Source organism: Lathyrus oleraceus, chromosome 2 (assembly GCF_024323335.1).
Source record: "Lathyrus oleraceus cultivar Zhongwan6 chromosome 2, CAAS_Psat_ZW6_1.0, whole genome shotgun sequence".
Lineage (NCBI taxonomy): Eukaryota > Viridiplantae > Streptophyta > Magnoliopsida > Fabales > Fabaceae > Lathyrus > Lathyrus oleraceus.
In genome coordinates this window covers 348,234,862-348,257,127 of record NC_066580.1, presented here as the reverse complement: position 1 = coordinate 348,257,127, position 22,266 = coordinate 348,234,862, and positions in this window count along the sequence as shown.

The window sequence follows — 22,266 nt, the reverse complement described above, 5'->3', positions numbered from 1 at the left end:
GTTTTTCAAACAAATTTTTTTAAAATAACTAACACTTTAGAGGGCGCTTTTTCCTGAAAGCGCCCTCTAAACACTTTACATTGACAACTTTAGAGGGCGCTTTTTCCTGAAAGCGCCCTCTAAACACTTTACATTGACAACTTTAGAGGGCACTTTTTCCTGAAAGCGCCCTCTAAACATTTTACATTGACAACTTTAGAGGGCGCTTTTTCCAGAAAGCGCCCTCTAAGGTGTCCCTTTATGGACCACTCCAGAGGGCGTTTTTTTCTGAAGGCGCACTATAATGTGGCCACTTTAGACAGCGCTTTCTCCAGGAAAACTAAGCGCTGTCTTTACCTATGCCAGCGCCACTTTAGAGGGCGCTTAAAAGCGCTGTTATAGGCCAAAAAAAGCGCCCTCTTTTCCCTCTTTTGGCGTAGTGACCCTTTTCACGCACTTCCGATGAAATTGCTAAAAAACTCTTCTGTTAAAATTTAATTAGGAGATGCATCTCTGTATGCATAAAAGATTAATTCGGAGGTGCATCTCCCTAATGTCCTGTAGTTGAATATTAAGTGATTTTTCTGGAGATGCATCTTCGGAATATAAGTTAATTCAATTCAGAAACAATTAGGAACAATGGAAAAATAATGGAATAACTGCATAAATTAACTTAAAAATAAACATTACATAGATGAAAGTTAACGTTGACATAAATTTAACATTATATTTAATTATAAACTAGTGGTACATGACGTTGCAACATCCTTAGAATATTTTTAGTTGATCTTACAATCGTTACATCCACTTCAATCGGACCCTTTGTTGAGTAACGGTAAAAGATACTTCACATAACCTTTAAATTATCATCCATCTTTAGTCTAAGCATGGTGAAGTGTATCTTCCATTCGTTGTCAATCTAGGGTGAACGGTACTCGAGCTTGACAACTCTTTGATTTTTTAGATATAGAAAGAGAGTATTCAATTTGGATTTCATATCAACGAGAAGTATGTCCTTGGAGACTCGAAATTGAAATGGGGGTTTTGTGTTATTGAAATACATAAATGCAAGATGGGGATATATATTCACTCTCGTTTGTGTGGAGAAAATGGAATGAGAGACCCTATTATAGAAGTTGTAGATCAATAAGAACCTTACAAATCCTATCATATCATCAGGGGGATTTATGGAGATGCACATGTGAATAAAGGATGTTGTCTTTGAAATGGTGTTCTAACACAGTAATGCTCCGACCAAAAGATGTTGGTATCTCAATGTGTTAGTTTTAGAGCATTTGGCTTACGGCGTCCCAATCTCGACAAAAATCACCTTTACTATTTCTCAAACCAATTCATCAGTCTAACATGTGCATATTCAAATCTATTAGTTGTTGTATTTCCAAAGTGTCGAATTCGATCGATTTAGGCACAAACAATCTTCTTTTTAACCTGATCCAAAATAGTGCCCTCAACATATTTCAGCAAATCTAGATATCTCGCACACACACTCCTGAAACGTATTACAGATTTTGCATATGATTCTTTCATGGAATAATTTATTATATAATTTCGTGCATCAATTGTATTTTACACGACCACACCAAGTTTGACCATTTTTCCATCTTCAAGTTTGACTTGTTTGGTGCCTACCGCATGCTTTACTCGACTTCTCACATTTTTGGTTATTTGATACTTATAAAATAATGCATACTATCATACCCCAAAATTTGCCCATTAATCTTGCAAAACATTTCTCGAAGTACTCCGACTTATTCTGCAAGGCACTAACCTTAAAGGGACAAAAGCCCAGCTCACAACAGACCCACTCCAGAAAAGGGCCTAAACTGGCCTGCTCGCTAGGCGAGCAATTCCTTCGCCTAGCGAACCCTTCGTTATGCCATTCGCCCAACGAAGCACCCAATCCAGGAAAAAGCCCAAACTAGCTCGCTCGCTAGGCGAGCAACTCCTTCGCCTAGCGAAGCTTGCGAACCTCAGAATTTTCGGGCTTCACTCTGAGCCCATTAGGTCACAACAAGAGCATTATAAATAGCCAAGCTTCAGTCACGAAAAGACACAGAGGAAGACGGACGGAAACCCTGGCATAGAAACCCTGGCATAGAAACCCTGGAGATTAACTTAGAGTATTCCGAGTAAAGAAACCCTGAAGGCCGCTCATCCGCTCCGAAGCTACCGCCGCCCGACTCCATCCGATACCAAGAGTGATCAGTCTCTTCAACCCCGCATTGCAATTGCAAACAGGTTTGCGCATCATTACTGTTTTATGCTTCCAATCGGTAATCTTTACATACATAATGCATCATGATTAAATTTTTGGATATGTAATTTGATTTCACATGTGAATTTAAGTATGCCTGAATATCCTGAATGTTTGTCCATGCTATTCCTGTAATTAAATGCCATAAAATTCAAGGTTCCGGAGATCAGGATGCTATCAAATTCCAAACCCGTGGCCGCTCGCTAGCACATCGCTAAGCGAGCCTGGAGCGAGCCCTCGCTAAGCCTTCGCTAGGCGAAGCAGGGGCGAACGGGACAGTGGCTGTTTTGTTTCTTTGTTGTTCTGCCTTATGTTTATCTGATCAATATTCATTATAATTCTGCATTATTTGGCCTGACTTAATGACTGTTGTGTTGTGGTGCAATTTCCAATTGTACTTTATCTCGATACTCTAACCCGTGTGCTGAATGGTGTAAAGGCTTACATATTCCCGAGGAAACGGCCGGCCAGGTATTCCACTTCATGTGTGGGATACCCTTATGGAGATGGATTCTGAATTACTTAATTTTAATATGGAGATTCATCCTAAATTACCTAGCTGATTTTAATGTATTGATTTCATCGATGTTAATATGGACCTAATTACCTACTTGATTACGGCTACCTAATTAATTGTAAAACTTTGCCTTTAAATAAGTGATCTCGGACCTCTCTTTGTTGCCCTACGATATTACGATATTATGATCATGTCCCGCGAATGTGGGGATACCCTTAGCCAAGACCCTTCGATTAAATCGTCATGTCCCTATAAAATAAATCATAGTCCCTCGGATGTTGCCTTCGAATATATGATTTTGCCCCTCGATGACCCTTCGGTGTAGCTTACGGTTAAATGATGATCGTCCCTCCGAATGCTAGGGTATCCTTACAAATGTTGCCTTCAATGACCAATCGATGACCCTACGATGACCCTTTTACATCCAAAGGATAAAACTACTTACTTCTCAATAGTAAGGACAGTTTTACCCTCATAAGGATAGGAAATGCCCGGAAAGACCTCGGATAGGCATAACCCTTAATTGCTCATTCATAACCTAAAATACTTTTCACACCTCACACATTTCCAAACATCTTTTTAGAAAATCACCACTTGGCATACATCCGCACTAGGATCATTGCCGAGTTATATTTTTCTAAACAACTTTCAAAACTAAACGAGATAACCACTTTGTATACATTCATACAAGAATCATTACAAAGTTAAATTCTCCTTTTCAAAACACTTTCTACACATTTTTTCAAACACTTTTTCAAACGAGAAAAAACATAAATGATTGAGCAATTAAGAGCCCATGGATAACCATGGATACAAAGGGTGCTAACACCTTCCCTTTGTATAATGTACCTCCCGAACCCAAGAATCTAAATTAAGGTCTTTCCTGTTCTTTTCCACCTTTCCTTATGGGACAAAAGAAAAGTCGGTGGCGACTCTTGCTAACCGCGACATTGCAATTAAAAAACACATTAAAGTCAGTTCACCGTACGCCAGAACTGGCGACTCTGCTGGGGAATTCACAAAGAGAGGTCACCTTAAAAATCATTTATGTTTTAAACTGTTCCTTCTTTTAAGGGTATTATTGAGTGAAAGATCCTACACCCGGATCTAGTGTGCCTTAGGTAAGTAGCAATAGATCATCGCGACTATCCGGCGTATACTGGAATGGTTAAAATGATGGCTACGATTAATGTGACATTTTGGATGTCCTGATGTTCCTCATGTTTACTTGAGGAAAATTTTGGCATTCGCGTGGTGTCATCAAAGCATTAACCAGACCTTTAGAACCCTAATTGACTCATCCTAGCCATTAGAAAGTAGTGAGATAACTGACTTCGGTTCCGACTGGGGTTGGTTGAGACTCGATACTACACTCTTTGAGATTGGACTTTAGGGAAGCTTTGGTCAACCACTTGGTGTTGCACTGAAGTGGACTTAAAGGAAGGTCAATGATTGGAGATCCTTCTAGAACCCGATTACTATTCTAGGACAGGTTGAACCAACCAAACCTCAGTGGGGAGGGTATTTACCTATGGAACTCATGCAAGCCTTAAAACCTAGGAATGATTGTGGTGTGACTTGTTTGTGCTTGTTGTTTACATAACATCATAACATCATAACATCATAACATCATAACATCATAACATCATAACATCATAACATCATGACATTGTACTAACCATTTCAAGGACTTAGGGATTTAGCTTTGCTCTATTAAACAGGCTATGGCTCCCAGGAAGACTATCCGGATTAATCTTGTGGCAATCTCTCCTCAACTCAAGGATTTAGTGTCCGATCTTCCTGATCATGCTCAGTTCATTAAGAAGCATGGTTCCCTCCTCAATTTGGTTACTACTGGTTTCAAAGAAGATATGAAGAGAGTTCTTCGATCCTAAACATCATTGCTTCACCTTCCCAGATTATCAGTTGGTACCCACATTAGAAGAATTCTCCAGGCTGCTTGGGATACCTATCCTTGATCAAACACCTTTCAGTGGTTTAGAAAAGATTTCGAAGTCCGAAGAAGTTGTCGCGGCTTTACACATGACAAAGTCCGATATTGAAACCAATTGCGTAACAAGAAGTGGAGTTAAGGGTTTACTTGCCAAGTTTCTGATAAATAAGGCCCGAGAACTCTTAAAGGATATGAATGTCCATGCTTTCGAAGATGTTCTAGCATTGCTAATCTATGGTTTGGTGCTATTTCCTAACCCAGACCAATTCGTAGATATGAATGCTATTAAGATATTTCTCACTCATAACCCTGTGCCTACTTTGCTCGGAGACATTTTGCATTCCTTCACACCCGTACTATGAAGAGACAGGGGACTCTCATGTGCTGCATACCTCTATTGTCTAGGTGGTTTATTTCACACCTTCCTCAATCATTCTTGAAGAATGAGCAAAATCTGAAATGGTCTCAAAGGATAATGTCGCTTTCCCATTCAGACATCCGTTGGTGTCCTCATCCCGAAGAAAATGTTATCATCATTGACCGTTGTGGGGAATTCTCTAATGTACCACTCCTGGGGATAAGAGGAGGTATTACTTATAACCCAACTTTAGCCCTACGCCAGTTTGGTTATGCTCGAAGAGATGGTCCACATGAAATAATCCTTCAAAGCACTGTGTTTGACTATGACAATGACTCTCAAGATCTCCGTCAAAAGTTTGTACGAGCTTGGGGCATGGTGAAAAGAAGTACTTTAGGGAAGAAAAACCTTATTCCTATGGAACCTTATCTCAGATGGGTACGCGCCAGAGCTCGTGAACTTGTCATGCCATACCTTGCAGTCGGACCACTGATTGTTGAACCAGAGGTTGAAGGAGGTACTCCTCAGATCATTCCTTATCCAGATATGCCTACCGAGGTTGAAGAATTAAAGAGATCCTGGATCCAGTTGAGAGAGGAAAGGGATACTTTTGAGATTCAGTTCGTTGCAGAAAGGAAGAAAGTGTTAAAACTTACCAGTCAGCTTAATGAGGAACGAAGACTCAATGCATATCTTCGCCCAAAAAGAAGTCGTCCCTGGGAGACTTGAGCTTTCATTGTATTTTTATTATTATTCCCTTTTGTAATGAACATTGAAAAAAAATTATTATTAGTAAAAGTTTCCCTCTTTTTGGTGGTTTACGCAAAGTTAAATTCCCAAAGCCCTTGAAAACATTTCATACATTGCATAGCATAACATAACATTGCATAACAGGTATCCCAAAAGATCAATATTCTCACGATCTTCCTTGCAAACAGAAAAATGGACCTCGAACAAACTGTCAAAGATCTCCAGACTCAGAATGCTCAATTCCAGGAGTTGATCTTGAGCTTATCCAAAGGGCAGGAAGAACTGAAGGCTCTCTTGCTCGAGAAGAAGAAAGACAAGAAAGCTGTGAGTTACATTAACACGGGAATAAGGCTTAAACGACAGGCCGCGGGGGTCAAGTTTGGAATTCCGAATGGTCCAGAAGAGGAGACAGAAAATGATTCAGAGGAGGAGAATGTTGATTTCTCTAACCCTGAGGATGACGATGAAGATTATGAAAGTGAACAGTACTCTCCAAGAGATGATAAGTACAAGTTGCTGGAAGAACGTATGCTAGCCATGGAGGGTCAGAAGGCGCCCGACCTGGATTTCGAAAGTTTGGGTCTGGTCTCCGATGTGACCATTCCTCGCAAATTCAAGATCCCCACTTTCACTAAGTACGATGGTGCGTCCTGTCCTCAGATGCATCTGAGAGCTTATGTGAGAAAGATTCAGCCGCATACCACTGATAGGAAGCTATGGATCCATTTCTTCCAAGAGTGTCTATCTGGCACACAGTTGGAATGGTATTATCAGCTCGAGAGATCTGACATCCGCACTTGGACCGATTTAGCAACAGCCTTCTATAAACAGTACCAGTACAACTCTGAACTATCGCCTACTCGGCTACAGTTGCAGAATATGACTATGGGATCCAAAGAAAGCTTCAAGGAATATGCTCAGAAATGGAGAGATTTGGCTGGCAGAGTCAAACCTCCTATGACTGACCGAGAACTAGTGGACATGTTCATGGGCATACTGATTGGCCCATTCTACAGCCATCTACTGGGAAGTTCTTCATCAGGTTTCACTGAACTTATATTGACAGGTGAGCGTGTTGAAAGCGGCATCCGAAGTGGAAAGATACAGGCGGCTACCTCTGCAAGCACCAAAAGGTCCTATCAGGGGAGGAATGAATCAAATGCTGTGTACGGTCAAAAGGGCCGTAACAAGAAAAATCGTGACCATACCATTGGAGCGGTTACGATTGCAGCACCGCCGTCTCAAAACTTCCAGCCAAAACAAGACAGGCCAAAAAGGCAGTTTACCAGGATCAATATGACCTTGGCACAGGCACTGCAGGGAATGCTAAAGGCAAATTTAATCACCCTCAGAGATCCTCCTACGAAACCCAACACTGCTTCTTCTCGTTATAATCCCAATGACAGGTGTGCATATCACTCCGATAGCCCCGGGCATGATACAAATGATTGCTGGTCATTGAAGAATAAGGTTCAGGATATGATCGAAGCTGGAGAAATTGAATTTGAGCCTCCGGAGACTCCTAACGTCATCACTGCACCTATGCCTAACCATGACAAGGCTGTTAATGTTGTGGATAACAATTCTCACATTTCTAATGTAGCTGATTTAACATCTCCTCTCCTGATCATCAAGAAGAATTTATTGCAAGCTGGTTTATTTCCAAGTTGTGCTGAAAATTGCGATCGCTGTATACTCCGACCCAATGAGTGCTTGAAGTTGAGGAGTGGTATTCAACGGCTGATGGATGATCGTACAATTCTCTTCGAAAAGGTTCCTAAGGTGGAAAACCCTACTGAAGAAATATCTGTGATTGCTAGGTCCAAAGTTCCAGTGAAGATTACCGCTACCAGAGCACCTGTGAAGATTACTGCTGGGCCCAAGGTAGCTCCCCTAATCATTACTGCGCCTGGCCCAGTACCGTATTCCTCAAACAAAGCCATTCCGTGGAATTATGGAGGTGATATTTACGTCCTTGGCGTAAAGCAAGTCGGTAATTCTGCTAATCCTAATGACATTGTTGGGACTAGTAAAATTACTCGAAGTGGAAGGATCTTCTCTCCGGAAATCTCACCTCCCGCCCCTGAAACTCGAGGCGAGGAACCAGTCAACCCTCCTCAGTCAAAGACACCGGTCGAAGTTACTGCTGAAAATGTTGCCAAGCAGGAAATGGAGGAAATGCTGAAAATCATCCGTAAGAGTGATTTTGATGTGGTAGAACAGCTGGGGCATACTCCGTCTAAAATTTCGATGTTATCCTTGTTATTATCTTCTGAATCTCATGCCAATGCATTGATCACATTCTTGAAGACCGCTCATGTACCTCAGGAGACATCTGTCGATCAATTCGAAAACTATGTTGCTAACCTGACTGTTGACAATGGCCTAGGCTTTTCTGATGCTGATCTGACACCAGCAGGAAAGAATCATAACAAAGCTCTGCACATCTCCATTGAGTGTAAGGGGATCACCTTGGCTCATGTGTTGATCGATAATGGATCTTCTTTGAATGTGCTACCGAAATCCGTACTCGATAAGCTTGACTGTCAGAGCATCGAATTGAAACCTAGTGATACTGTGGTGCGTGCGTACGACGGTGCAAAAAGCGTCGTTCACGGTGAAGTGGTTCTCCCTATCAAGATAGGACCTCAAATCTTCAACACTACCTTTCACGTGATGAACATCCGTCCTGCCTATTCCTGCTTGCTGGGACGCCCTTGGATTCATGGGGCAAGTGCTGTAGCTTCATCTCTCCATCAAAAGCTGAGATATCCAATAGAGGGTAAGATTGTCATCGTGTGTGGAGAAGAAGAGTACATTGTCAGTAGTGTGCAGGCCTTCAGATACGTTGAGATGGATGGCGAATTCTTGGAGACTCCTTCTCAGTCATTTGAAATGGTTCACCCGCCCAGTCCTGTCCTTAAGCCGACTCCCCTTGTGCCTAAGGTTATTCGTGCTCCTCCTGCTATGATTTCTCTGAAGGACGCTCAAGCCATGGTTGAAAATGGTGGTTGTACTGGTTGGGGTCAACTGATCAACGTACCATACAAGTCTGACAAGTCTGGCCTGGGATTTAACTCTGAAAAGATGGTCAAAGATCAAATTAATGTTGTAGAAGATGCTGATAGCGATTGCGATCTGGATAGCTGGATTTTCCCAACAATTGGTGACGGACTCAATAATTGGAAGGCTGAAGACACTATCCCGATTTCCTTTAGTCAGGAGTAATTGTTATTGTCTATTTTAGTGTTACAAATTTTTTTAGTTTTTTACAATTGAACTTCTTAAAGCATTGTGTCTATGCCCGGGGCACAATAGCTAATTTGTTAAGGGTTTTGTCATCTTCATAAGCATATTCATATTCAATAAATCAATTGACTTTTTGCATTCAAATATTGCGCTCTTTATCTTTCCTGTCATCTTCCGAAAAAGCTATGTTTTCTTACACACACTCACGTAACAAATTGCAGATCCACACCCACTCTGGATCCTGTTGATAATAGTTCTACTACTGTTCATTATGCCTTTGAAAATCCGATCTACCAAGCTGAGGATGGAAGTGAGGAAGATTGTGAAGTACCTGGAGAACTTGCCAGACTGGTACTGCAAGAAGAGAAGACTATACAGCCGCATGAAGAGTCAATCGAAATTGTAAACCTGGGTACTGAAGTGGACAAGAAAGAAGTCAAAATAGGAGCAGGCTTGGAAAACAGTATCAAAGAAAGATTGATTCAGATGTTACATGACTATATAGAGATTTTTGCTTGGTCTTATGAAGACATGCCAGGATTGGACACTGATATAGTAATGCATCGTTTGCCAACGAAGGAAGAGTGTCGTCTTGTTAAGCAAAAGGTTCGTCGCATGCGCCCTGAAATGTCTGAGAAAATCAAAGCCGAGGTTATGAAACAATTTGATGCAGGTTTTCTGGCTGTTACTTCTTATCCTCAATGGGTTGCTAATGTGGTACCAGTACCGAAGAAGGATGGTAAGGTACGAATGTGCGTCGATTACAGAGATCTGAATAAAGCGAGTCCCAAAGATGACTTTCCACTCCCGCACATTGATGTTCTGGTAGACAATACCGCTCAACACAAAGTATTCTCCTTCATGGATGGATTCTCGGGTTACAACCAGATTAAGATGGCACCTGAAGACATGGAGAAAACTACGTTTGTGACGCAATGGGGCACTTTCTGTTACAAAGTAATGCCATTCGGTTTAAAGAACGCCGGGGCAACGTACCAGCGTGCTATGGTGGTTTTGTTCCATGACATGATTCATCATGAAATAGAAGTATATGTGGATGACATGATAGCCCGATCTAATACTGAAGAAGAACATCTCGATCATTTGTACAAATTGTTTGAGAGGTTGAAGAAATACAAGCTGAGATTGAACCCGAACAAATGCACCTTTGGAGTAAGATCCGGTAAACTCTTGGGATTTATTGTCAGTGGTAAAGGAATTGAGGTTGACCCGGCTAAGGCGAGAGCTATCCAAGAAATGCCAGTGCCCCGTACAGATAAGGAAGTCAGAGGTTTCTTGGGACGTTTGAATTACATCGCCCGATTTATCTCCCATTTAACTGCTACCTGCAAACCCATCTTCAAACTACTGAGGAAGAATCAAGAGATGATATGGAATGACGAATGTCAAGAAGCTTTTGACAAAATCAAGAAGTATCTCCAGGAGCCTCCGATCCTGATACCACCAGTTGAAGGAAGACCTCTAATTATGTATTTAACCGTGTTAGAAAATTCAATGGGGTGTGTGTTGGGGCAACATGACGAGTCTGGTCGAAAAGAGCATGCCATATACTACCTTAGCAAAAAGTTTACCGACTATGAAACAAGATACTCACTGCTCGAGAGAACTTGTTGTGCTTTGGCCTGGGCTGCTCGCCGACTAAGACAGTATATGTAGAATCATACCACTTTGTTGATTTCTAAGATGGATCCCATCAAATACATATTTGAGAAACCTGCCCTCTCCGGAAGAATAGCAAGATGGCAGATGATTTTAACAGAGTATGATATCCAGTATACTACCCAGAAAGCAATCAAAGGAAGCGTGATAGCTGATCATTTGGCTCATCAAGCAGTGGATGATTACCAATCTATGAATTTTGAGTTCCCAGATGAGGATGTCATGCTTGTTACTGATTATGAAGAACCTGGACCGGATGAAGGACCCGAACCGGGATCCCGATGGACTATGGTTTTTGATGGATCTTCTAATGCATTGGGTAATGGTGTTGGTGTTGTAATTATTTCTCCCAGGGGTTGCCATACACCTTTCACTGTTAGACTATGTTTTGATTGTACCAATAATATGGCCGAGTATGAAGCATGTATTTTGGGACTCAGAGCTGCTATAGACCTGAGAATCAAGTTTTTGAGTGTGTACGGAGACTCAGCATTAGTAATCAGTCAGATCAAAGGAGAATGGGACACTAAACATCCGAATCTCATCCCTTATCGAGAGCGGGTGTTGACATTAATCCCATACTTTGAAAAGATTATATTCGAACATATTCCACGAGAAGAGAATCAGTTGGCAGACGCCTTGGCCACCATGTCCTCTATGTTCAGAGTTAGATGGGACAATGAAGCTCCCAGGATCACCATTGAACGATTAGATGAACCGGCATATTGTTACGAACTTAACGCTGCTGAAGTAGAAGAGAAATCTTGGTTCCACGAAGTAAAAAGATATTTAGAAGCTCAGGAATACCCTGAAGGGGCATCCATCAATGACAGAAAATTCCTGAGGAAGTTCTCCGCTAAATTCTTTTTGAGTAATGGAATATTATACAAACGTAATCATGATTCGACTTTGCTTCGTTGTGTGGATAAAAAAGAAGCAGAAAAGATTATGGAAGACATGCATGACGGTATTTTTGGGACTCACTCTAGTGGACATACAATGGCCAAGAAGATTCTGAGATCAGGGTATTATTGGTCTACCATGGAAGCTGATTGCCACCACCACTCCAGAACTTGTCACAAGTGCCAGATCTATGCGGATAAAGTACATGTGCCTCCTGCTCCTTTAAACGTGTTGACAGCCCCTTGGCCCTTTGCAATGTGGGGCATTGATATGATCGGAGAGATTAAACCTACTGCTTCTAATGGACATCGTTTCATCCTTGTGGCTATTGACTACTTTACAAAGTGGGTAGAGGCAGCCTCATTTGCTTCTGTCACTAAGAATGTGATGGCACGATTCATCAAGAATAATCTCATTTGTCGATATGGCATCCCCGAAAGAGTTATCACTGATAATGGCACCAATTTGAACAACAAAATGATTACTGAACTCTGCACGTAGTTCAAGATAAAGCACCATAACGCTTCTCCGTACCGGCCAAAGATGAATGGCGCCGTGGAGGCTGCTAATAAGAATATCAAGAAGATCATACAAAAGATGACAGTAGCGTACAAAGACTGGCATGAGATGTTACCATTTGCTCTTCATGGTTATCGCACTTCAGTACGCACTTCGACAGGGGCAACTCCTTTCTCTTTAGTCTACGGAATGGAAGCCGTCCTACCGGTAGAGGTTCAGATTCCCTCTCTAAGAATCATGAAAGAGGCAGGTTTAGACGAGGATGAATGGATTCAGACTCGACTCGATCAGATAAATTTGATTGATGAGAAGAGACTTGCGGCTGTTTGTCATGGGCAGATATATCAGAAGCGCATGACCCAGGCATTTAACAAAAAGGTCAAGAGACAGGTGTATCAAATTGGCGACTTGGTGATCAAGCGTATCATTCTACCACAAGGTGATCCCAGGGGCAAATGGACTCCCACATACGAAGGGCCATTTGTAGTTAAGAAAGTATTCTCCGGTGGAGCCATGATACTTGCTACGATGGATGGTGAAGATTTCCCGCATCCGGTGAACGCGGACATAGTTAAAAAATACTACGCATAAAAGACCCGCTAGGTCGACGTACCTAGGCAAAAGTAAGGGCATCCCGGCGAACCAGAAGGGTTCGGGCAAAAATTAGGGATAAACATATAAAAATGTACACCCGGCAAGTCGAAAACCTGAAAAGGCGGCTTGGGCAAAAAAGGGTATCCTGGTGGACTGAAAACCTGGAAAGGCGGTCCAGGCAAAAATTAGGGATTAAAAGCGTATGACTATGTCCCGTTCTCAGACAGCTTTATCCAAGTTCAAGGGACTGAACAAGCCAATCAATGCTATCCGACAGCAGGAGATGAGATGCTTGAAGATATAATGACAGTAGTAGAATTAAAATCAATAGGACTTTTTCTTCATAGCTTTCTTTTGTTTTCTTGACGATTTCCTCTTACTAGGATTTCTGTCTCCTTGTACACAAATTGCCTGTTTATAGGCCCTCTTTCAAAATCAACACAATGTTATTTCAAAAGATGCTTTTGTTTTACTTTTTTCTGTTTTGTTTGCATAAACGTCCATTGATTTAATTCGAATTAATATGTGCATTTGAATATGATCAATGTTTACCAAAAATGTGCGCATAAAATGGCAATAGCAATTACCACTAGACTTCAGGAGCAAGGAGGAGGTCTAACCATGCTTCCAATGAATCCGCTACCAATGTTATTCCCCGGCAAAACCAGCTATTTCCCAGACAGGCTGATCATCTCATCCATCCCCAGCCAGGCTCTGTCGAATATTTCTACCATCAGACGAGAATCGAGTATCCCCAGCTAAGAAAGGATCACCGATACCAGTATCTCCAACCAGAAGACTGAGATTTATTTCCCCAGTAGAGTCCTCGGGAAGAACTTTTCAGATGCATAATTCATTCATTACATCATTTCACAGCATGCGCATGCATACATTGTTCGCATTTATTGTCGAAAGCATAAAACATCTCATGCATCATGACATGGCATGAAGCTAACTTTATTTTTCAGGTTAATTATCCTCCTAAGGATGGTATCTTTAAACTCATCCCAGACATTTACTGCAAACACAACAAATATCATCGGATATAACCTAGCTTATGGTTCACTCTGATTCAGCCCAACATATGATTCCTTCAACTATTTCAAGACGGTCTAGCGTACGACCCATTCGAATGTTCATTCCCTCAGATGCTACCTAGCGTACGGTACATTTCTGAAGTGTAGTCTAGCGTGTGACTACCCCCTTTTCGTAATCAGATTCAGCCTAACGGACGACCCATTCTGCTCAGAGACGGTCTAGCGTACGACCCATTCGGATGTTCATCTCCTCATAGGCTACCTGGCGTACGGTACATTCTGAAGTGTAGGCTAGCGTGCGACTACCCCCTTCACAATCAGATTCCGCCTAACGGACGGCTCATTCTTCTACTCAGATACGATCTAGCGTACGATTCGGTCTGACCTTTATTTCCTCAGATGCAGCCTAACGAACGGCTCATTCTGCTGCTAAGATACTACCTAGCATACGGTACATTCTGACATGGTATAGCATACGACTACCCTTTCATCCTCAGACGCGGCCTGACAGACAACTCGTTCCGCAATTCCAATGCGGCCTAACATACGACCCCTTTGGATCTTCAACTCGGATACGATCTAGCGCACGATCTATTCTGACCTTTACCTCTCCAGATACAGCCTAATGGACGGCTCATCTTGCAACTCAGATACGATCTAGCGTACGATCCATTCTGATATTTCATCCCCAGCGGAGTCACCCGCCTAAGGAACAACTCACTCTGCTATTCAGATACGGTCTAGCATGTGATCCATTCTGATCCCTTATCCCCAGCAGTGTATGACACACTCTGACTCCCCAGCGAAATCGACAGCATAATGGATGACTCATTATACGGTCTAGCGTATGACCCAGTGTGGCACCCATGTCTGCAAATTGGTCTAACGTACGACACAATATGAAGCTCTCATCATCAAACTTCCTGGATGGCATCGTTAAGCCCATCTCTCGATTGACAAGTGCAAATTTTTGGGGCATTTTAGTGTTCAATAATCTTCCACCTCCAGACCACGAACGGCATACTTGCCATCCTAACTCTCTCGGTTCAAGAATATTGAATAGGGGCAGCTGTCATACCCCAAAATTTGCCCATTAATCTTGCAAAACATTTCTCGAAGTACTCCGACTTATTCTGCAAGGCACTAACCTTAAAGGGACAAAAGCCCAGCTCACAACAGACCCACTCCAGAAAAGGGCCTAAACTGGCCTGCTCGCTAGGCGAGCAATTCCTTCGCCTAGCGAACCCTTCGTTATGCCATTCGCCCAGCGAAGCACCCAATCCAGGAAAAAGCCCAAACTAGCTCGCTCGCTAGGCGAGCAACTCCTTCGCCTAGCGAAGCTTGCGAACCTCAGAATTTTCGGGCTTCACTCTGAGCCCATTAGGTCACAACAAGAGCATTATAAATAGCCAAGCTTCAGTCACGAAAAGACACAGAGGAAGACGGACGGAAACCCTGGCATAGAAACCCTGGCATAGAAACCCTGGAGATTAACTTAGAGTATTCCGAGTAAAGAAACCCTGAAGGCCGCTCATCCGCTCCGAAGCTACCGCCGCCCGACTCCATCCGATACCAAGAGTGATCAGTCTCTTCAACCCCGCATTGCAATTGCAAACAGGTTTGCGCATCATTACTGTTTTATGCTTCCAATCGGTAATCTTTACATACATAATGCATCATGATTAAATTTTTGGATATGTAATTTGATTTCACATGTGAATTTAAGTATGCCTGAATATCCTGAATGTTTGTCCATGCTATTCCTGTAATTAAATGCCATAAAATTCAAGGTTCCGGAGATCAGGCTGCTATCAAATTCCAAACCCGTGGCCGCTCGCTAGCACATCGCTAAGCGAGCCTGGAGCGAGCCCTCGCTAAGCCTTCGCTAGGCGAAGCAGGGGCGAACGGGATAGTGGCTGTTTTGTTTCTTTGCTGTTCTGCCTTATGTTTATCTGATCAATATTCATTATAATTCTGCATTATTTGGCCTGACTTAATGACTGTTGTGTTGTGGTGCAATTTCCAATTGTACTTTATCTCGATACTCTAACCCGTGTGCTGAATGGTGTAAAGGCTTACATATTCCCGAGGAAACGGCCGGCCAGGTATTCCACTTCATGTGTGGGATACCCTTATGGAGATGGATTCTGAATTACTTAATTTTAATATGGAGATTCATCCTAAATTACCTAGCTGATTTTAATGTATTGATTTCATCGATGTTAATATGGACCTAATTACCTACTTGATTACGGCTACCTAATTAATTGTAAAACTTTGCCTTTAAATAAGTGATCTCGGACCTCTCTTTGTTGCCCTACGATATTACGATATTATGATCATGTCCCGCGAATGTGGGGATACCCTTAGCCAAGACCCTTCGATTAAATCGTCATGTCCCTATAAAATAAATCATAGTCCCTCGGATGTTGCCTTCGAATATATGATTTTGCCCCTCGATGACCCTTCGGTGTAGCTTACGGTTAAATGATGATCGTCCCTCCGAATGCTAGGGTATCCTTACAAATGTTGCCTTCAATGACCAATCGATGACCCTACGATGACCCTTTTACATCCAAAGGATAAAACTACTTACTTCTCAATAGTAAGGACAGTTTTACCCTCATAAGGATAGGAAATGCCCGGAAAGACCTCAGATAGGCATAACCCTTAATTGCTCATTCATAACCTAAAATACTTTTCACACCTCACACATTTCCAAACATCTTTTTAGAAAATCACCACTTGGCATACATCCGCACTAGGATCATTGCCGAGTTATATTTTTCTAAACAACTTTCAAAACTAAACGAGATAACCACTTTGTATACATTCATACAAGAATCATTACAAAGTTAAATTCTCCTTTTCAAAACACTTTCTACACATTTTTTCAAACACTTTTTCAAACGAGAAAAAACATAAATGATTGAGCAATTAAGAGCCCATGGATAACCATGGATACAAAGGGTGCTAACACCTTCCCTTTGTATAATGTACCTCCCGAACCCAAGAATCTAAATTAAGGTCTTTCCTGTTCTTTTCCACCTTTCCTTATGGGACAAAAGAAAAGTCGGTGGCGACTCTTGCTAACCGCGACATTGCAATTAAAAAACACATTAAAGTCAGTTCACCGTACGCCAGAACTGGCGACTCTGCTGGGGAATTCACAAAGAGAGGTCACCTTAAAAATCATTTATGTTTTAAACTGTTCCTTCTTTTAAGGGTATTATTGAGTGAAAGATCCTACACCCGGATCTAGTGTGCCTTAGGTAAGTAGCAATAGATCATCGCGACTATCCGGCGTATACTGGAATGGTTAAAATGATGGCTACGATTAATGTGACATTTTGGATGTCCTGATGTTCCTCATGTTTACTTGAGGAAAATTTTGGCATTCGCGTGGTGTCATCAAAGCATTAACCAGACCTTTAGAACCCTAATTGACTCATCCTAGCCATTAGAAAGTAGTGAGATAACTGACTTCGGTTCCGACTGGGGTTGGTTGAGACTCGATACTACACTCTTTGAGATTGGACTTTAGGGAAGCTTTGGTCAACCACTTGGTGTTGCACTGAAGTGGACTTAAAGGAAGGTCAATGATTGGAGATCCTTCTAGAACCCGATTACTATTCTAGGACAGGTTGAACCAACCAAACCTCAGTGGGGAGGGTATTTACCTATGGAACTCATGCAAGCCTTAAAACCTAGGAATGATTGTGGTGTGACTTGTTTGTGCTTGTTGTTTACATAACATCATAACATCATAACATCATAACATCATAACATCATAACATCATAACATCATAACATCATGACATTGTACTAACCATTTCAAGGACTTAGGGATTTAGCTTTGCTCTATTAAACAGGCTATGGCTCCCAGGAAGACTATCCGGATTAATCTTGTGGCAATCTCTCCTCAACTCAAGGATTTAGTGTCCGATCTTCCTGATCATGCTCAGTTCATTAAGAAGCATGGTTCCCTCCTCAATTTGGTTACTACTGGTTTCAAAGAAGATATGAAGAGAGTTCTTCGATCCTAAACATCATTGCTTCACCTTCCCAGATTATCAGTTGGTACCCACATTAGAAGAATTCTCCAGGCTGCTTGGGATACCTATCCTTGATCAAACACCTTTCAGTGGTTTAGAAAAGATTTCGAAGTCCGAAGAAGTTGTCGCGGCTTTACACATGACAAAGTCCGATATTGAAACCAATTGCGTAACAAGAAGTGGAGTTAAGGGTTTACTTGCCAAGTTTCTGATAAATAAGGCCCGAGAACTCTTAAAGGATATGAATGTCCATGCTTTCGAAGATGTTCTAGCATTGCTAATCTATGGTTTGGTGCTATTTCCTAACCCAGACCAATTCGTAGATATGAATGCTATTAAGATATTTCTCACTCATAACCCTGTGCCTACTTTGCTCGGAGACATTTTGCATTCCTTCACACCCGTACTATGAAGAGACAGGGGACTCTCATGTGCTGCATACCTCTATTGTCTAGGTGGTTTATTTCACACCTTCCTCAATCATTCTTGAAGAATGAGCAAAATCTGAAATGGTCTCAAAGGATAATGTCGCTTTCCCATTCAGACATCCGTTGGTGTCCTCATCCCGAAGAAAATGTTATCATCATTGACCGTTGTGGGGAATTCTCTAATGTACCACTCCTGGGGATAAGAGGAGGTATTACTTATAACCCAACTTTAGCCCTACGCCAGTTTGGTTATGCTCGAAGAGATGGTCCACATGAAATAATCCTTCAAAGCACTGTGTTTGACTATGACAATGACTCTCAAGATCTCCGTCAAAAGTTTGTACGAGCTTGGGGCATGGTGAAAAGAAGTACTTTAGGGAAGAAAAACCTTATTCCTATGGAACCTTATCTCAGATGGGTACGCGCCAGAGCTCGTGAACTTGTCATGCCATACCTTGCAGTCGGACCACTGATTGTTGAACCAGAGGTTGAAGGAGGTACTCCTCAGATCATTCCTTATCCAGATATGCCTACCGAGGTTGAAGAATTAAAGAGATCCTGGATCCAGTTGAGAGAGGAAAGGGATACTTTTGAGATTCAGTTCGTTGCAGAAAGGAAGAAAGTGTTAAAACTTACCAGTCAGCTTAATGAGGAACGAAGACTCAATGCATATCTTCGCCCAAAAAGAAGTCGTCCCTGGGAGACTTGAGCTTTCATTGTATTTTTATTATTATTCCCTTTTGTAATGAACATTGAAAAAAAATTATTATTAGTAAAAGTTTCCCTCTTTTTGGTGGTTTACGCAAAGTTAAATTCCCAAAGCCCTTGAAAACATTTCATACATTGCATAGCATAACATAACATTGCATAACAGGTATCCCAAAAGATCAATATTCTCACGATCTTCCTTGCAAACAGAAAAATGGACCTCGAACAAACTGTCAAAGATCTCCAGACTCAGAATGCTCAATTCCAGGAGTTGATCTTGAGCTTATCCAAAGGGCAGGAAGAACTGAAGGCTCTCTTGCTCGAGAAGAAGAAAGACAAGAAAGCTGTGAGTTACATTAACACGGGAATAAGGCTTAAACGACAGGCCGCGGGGGTCAAGTTTGGAATTCCGAATGGTCCAGAAGAGGAGACAGAAAATGATTCAGAGGAGGAGAATGTTGATTTCTCTAACCCTGAGGATGACGATGAAGATTATGAAAGTGAACAGTACTCTCCAAGAGATGATAAGTACAAGTTGCTGGAAGAACGTATGCTAGCCATGGAGGGTCAGAAGGCGCCCGACCTGGATTTCGAAAGTTTGGGTCTGGTCTCCGATGTGACCATTCCTCGCAAATTCAAGATCCCCACTTTCACTAAGTACGATGGTGCGTCCTGTCCTCAGATGCATCTGAGAGCTTATGTGAGAAAGATTCAGCCGCATACCACTGATAGGAAGCTATGGATCCATTTCTTCCAAGAGTGTCTATCTGGCACACAGTTGGAATGGTATTATCAGCTCGAGAGATCTGACATCCGCACTTGGACCGATTTAGCAACAGCCTTCTATAAACAGTACCAGTACAACTCTGAACTATCGCCTACTCGGCTACAGTTGCAGAATATGACTATGGGATCCAAAGAAAGCTTCAAGGAATATGCTCAGAAATGGAGAGATTTGGCTGGCAGAGTCAAACCTCCTATGACTGACCGAGAACTAGTGGACATGTTCATGGGCATACTGATTGGCCCATTCTACAGCCATCTACTGGGAAGTTCTTCATCAGGTTTCACTGAACTTATATTGACAGGTGAGCGTGTTGAAAGCGGCATCCGAAGTGGAAAGATACAGGCGGCTACCTCTGCAAGCACCAAAAGGTCCTATCAGGGGAGGAATGAATCAAATGCTGTGTACGGTCAAAAGGGCCGTAACAAGAAAAATCGTGACCATACCATTGGAGCGGTTACGATTGCAGCACCGCCGTCTCAAAACTTCCAGCCAAAACAAGACAGGCCAAAAAGGCAGTTTACCAGGATCAATATGACCTTGGCACAGGCACTGCAGGGAATGCTAAAGGCAAATTTAATCACCCTCAGAGATCCTCCTACGAAACCCAACACTGCTTCTTCTCGTTATAATCCCAATGACAGGTGTGCATATCACTCCGATAGCCCCGGGCATGATACAAATGATTGCTGGTCATTGAAGAATAAGGTTCAGGATATGATCGAAGCTGGAGAAATTGAATTTGAGCCTCCGGAGACTCCTAACGTCATCACTGCACCTATGCCTAACCATGACAAGGCTGTTAATGTTGTGGATAACAATTCTCACATTTCTAATGTAGCTGATTTAACATCTCCTCTCCTGATCATCAAGAAGAATTTATTGCAAGCTGGTTTATTTCCAGGTTGTGCTGAAAATTGCGATCGCTGTATACTCCGACCCAATGAGTGCTTGAAGTTGAGGAGTGGTATTCAACGGCTGATGGATGATCGTACAATTCTCTTCGAAAAGGTTCCTAAGGTGGAAAACCCTACTGAAGAAATATCTGTGATTGCTAGGTCCAAAGTTCCAGTGAAGATTACCGCTACCAGAGCACCTGTGAAGATTACTGCTGGGCCCAAGGTAGCTCCCCTAATCATTACTGCGCCTGGCCCAGTACCGTATTCCTCAAACAAAGCCATTCCGTGGAATTATGGAGGTGATATTTACGTCCTTGGCGTAAAGCAAGTCGGTAATTCTGCTAATCCTAATGACATTGTTGGGACTAGTAAAATTACTCGAAGTGGAAGGATCTTCTCTCCGGAAATCTCACCTCCCGCCCCTGAAACTCGAGGCGAGGAACCAGTCAACCCTCCTCAGTCAAAGACACCGGTCGAAGTTACTGCTGAAAATGTTGCCAAGCAGGAAATGGAGGAAATGCTGAAAATCATCCGTAAGAGTGATTTTGATGTGGTAGAACAGCTGGGGCATACTCCGTCTAAAATTTCGATGTTATCCTTGTTATTATCTTCTGAATCTCATGCCAATGCATTGATCACATTCTTGAAGACCGCTCATGTACCTCAGGAGACATCTGTCGATCAATTCGAAAACTATGTTGCTAACCTGACTGTTGACAATGGCCTAGGCTTTTCTGATGCTGATCTGACACCAGCAGGAAAGAATCATAACAAAGCTCTGCACATCTCCATTGAGTGTAAGGGGATCACCTTGGCTCATGTGTTGATCGATAATGGATCTTCTTTGAATGTGCTACCGAAATCCGTACTCGATAAGCTTGACTGTCAGAGCATCGAATTGAAACCTAGTGATACTGTGGTGCGTGCGTACGACGGTGCAAAAAGCGTCGTTCACGGTGAAGTGGTTCTCCCTATCAAGATAGGACCTCAAATCTTCAACACTACCTTTCACGTGATGAACATCCGTCCTGCCTATTCCTGCTTGCTGGGACGCCCTTGGATTCATGGGGCAAGTGCTGTAGCTTCATCTCTCCATCAAAAGCTGAGATATCCAATAGAGGGTAAGATTGTCATCGTGTGTGGAGAAGAAGAGTACATTGTCAGTAGTGTGCAGGCCTTCAGATACGTTGAGATGGATGGCGAATTCTTGGAGACTCCTTCTCAGTCATTTGAAATGGTTCACCCGCCCAGTCCTGTCCTTAAGCCGACTCCCCTTGTGCCCAAGGTTATTCGTGCTCCTCCTGCTATGATTTCTCTGAAGGACGCTCAAGCCATGGTTGAAAATGGTGGTTGTACTGGTTGGGGTCAACTGATCAACGTACCATACAAGTCTGACAAGTCTGGCCTGGGATTTAACTCTGAAAAGATGGTCAAAGATCAAATTAATGTTGTAGAAGATGCTGATAGCGATTGCGATCTGGATAGCTGGATTTTCCCAACAATTGGTGACGGACTCAATAATTGGAAGGCTGAAGACACTATCCCGATTTCCTTTAGTCAGGAGTAATTGTTATTGT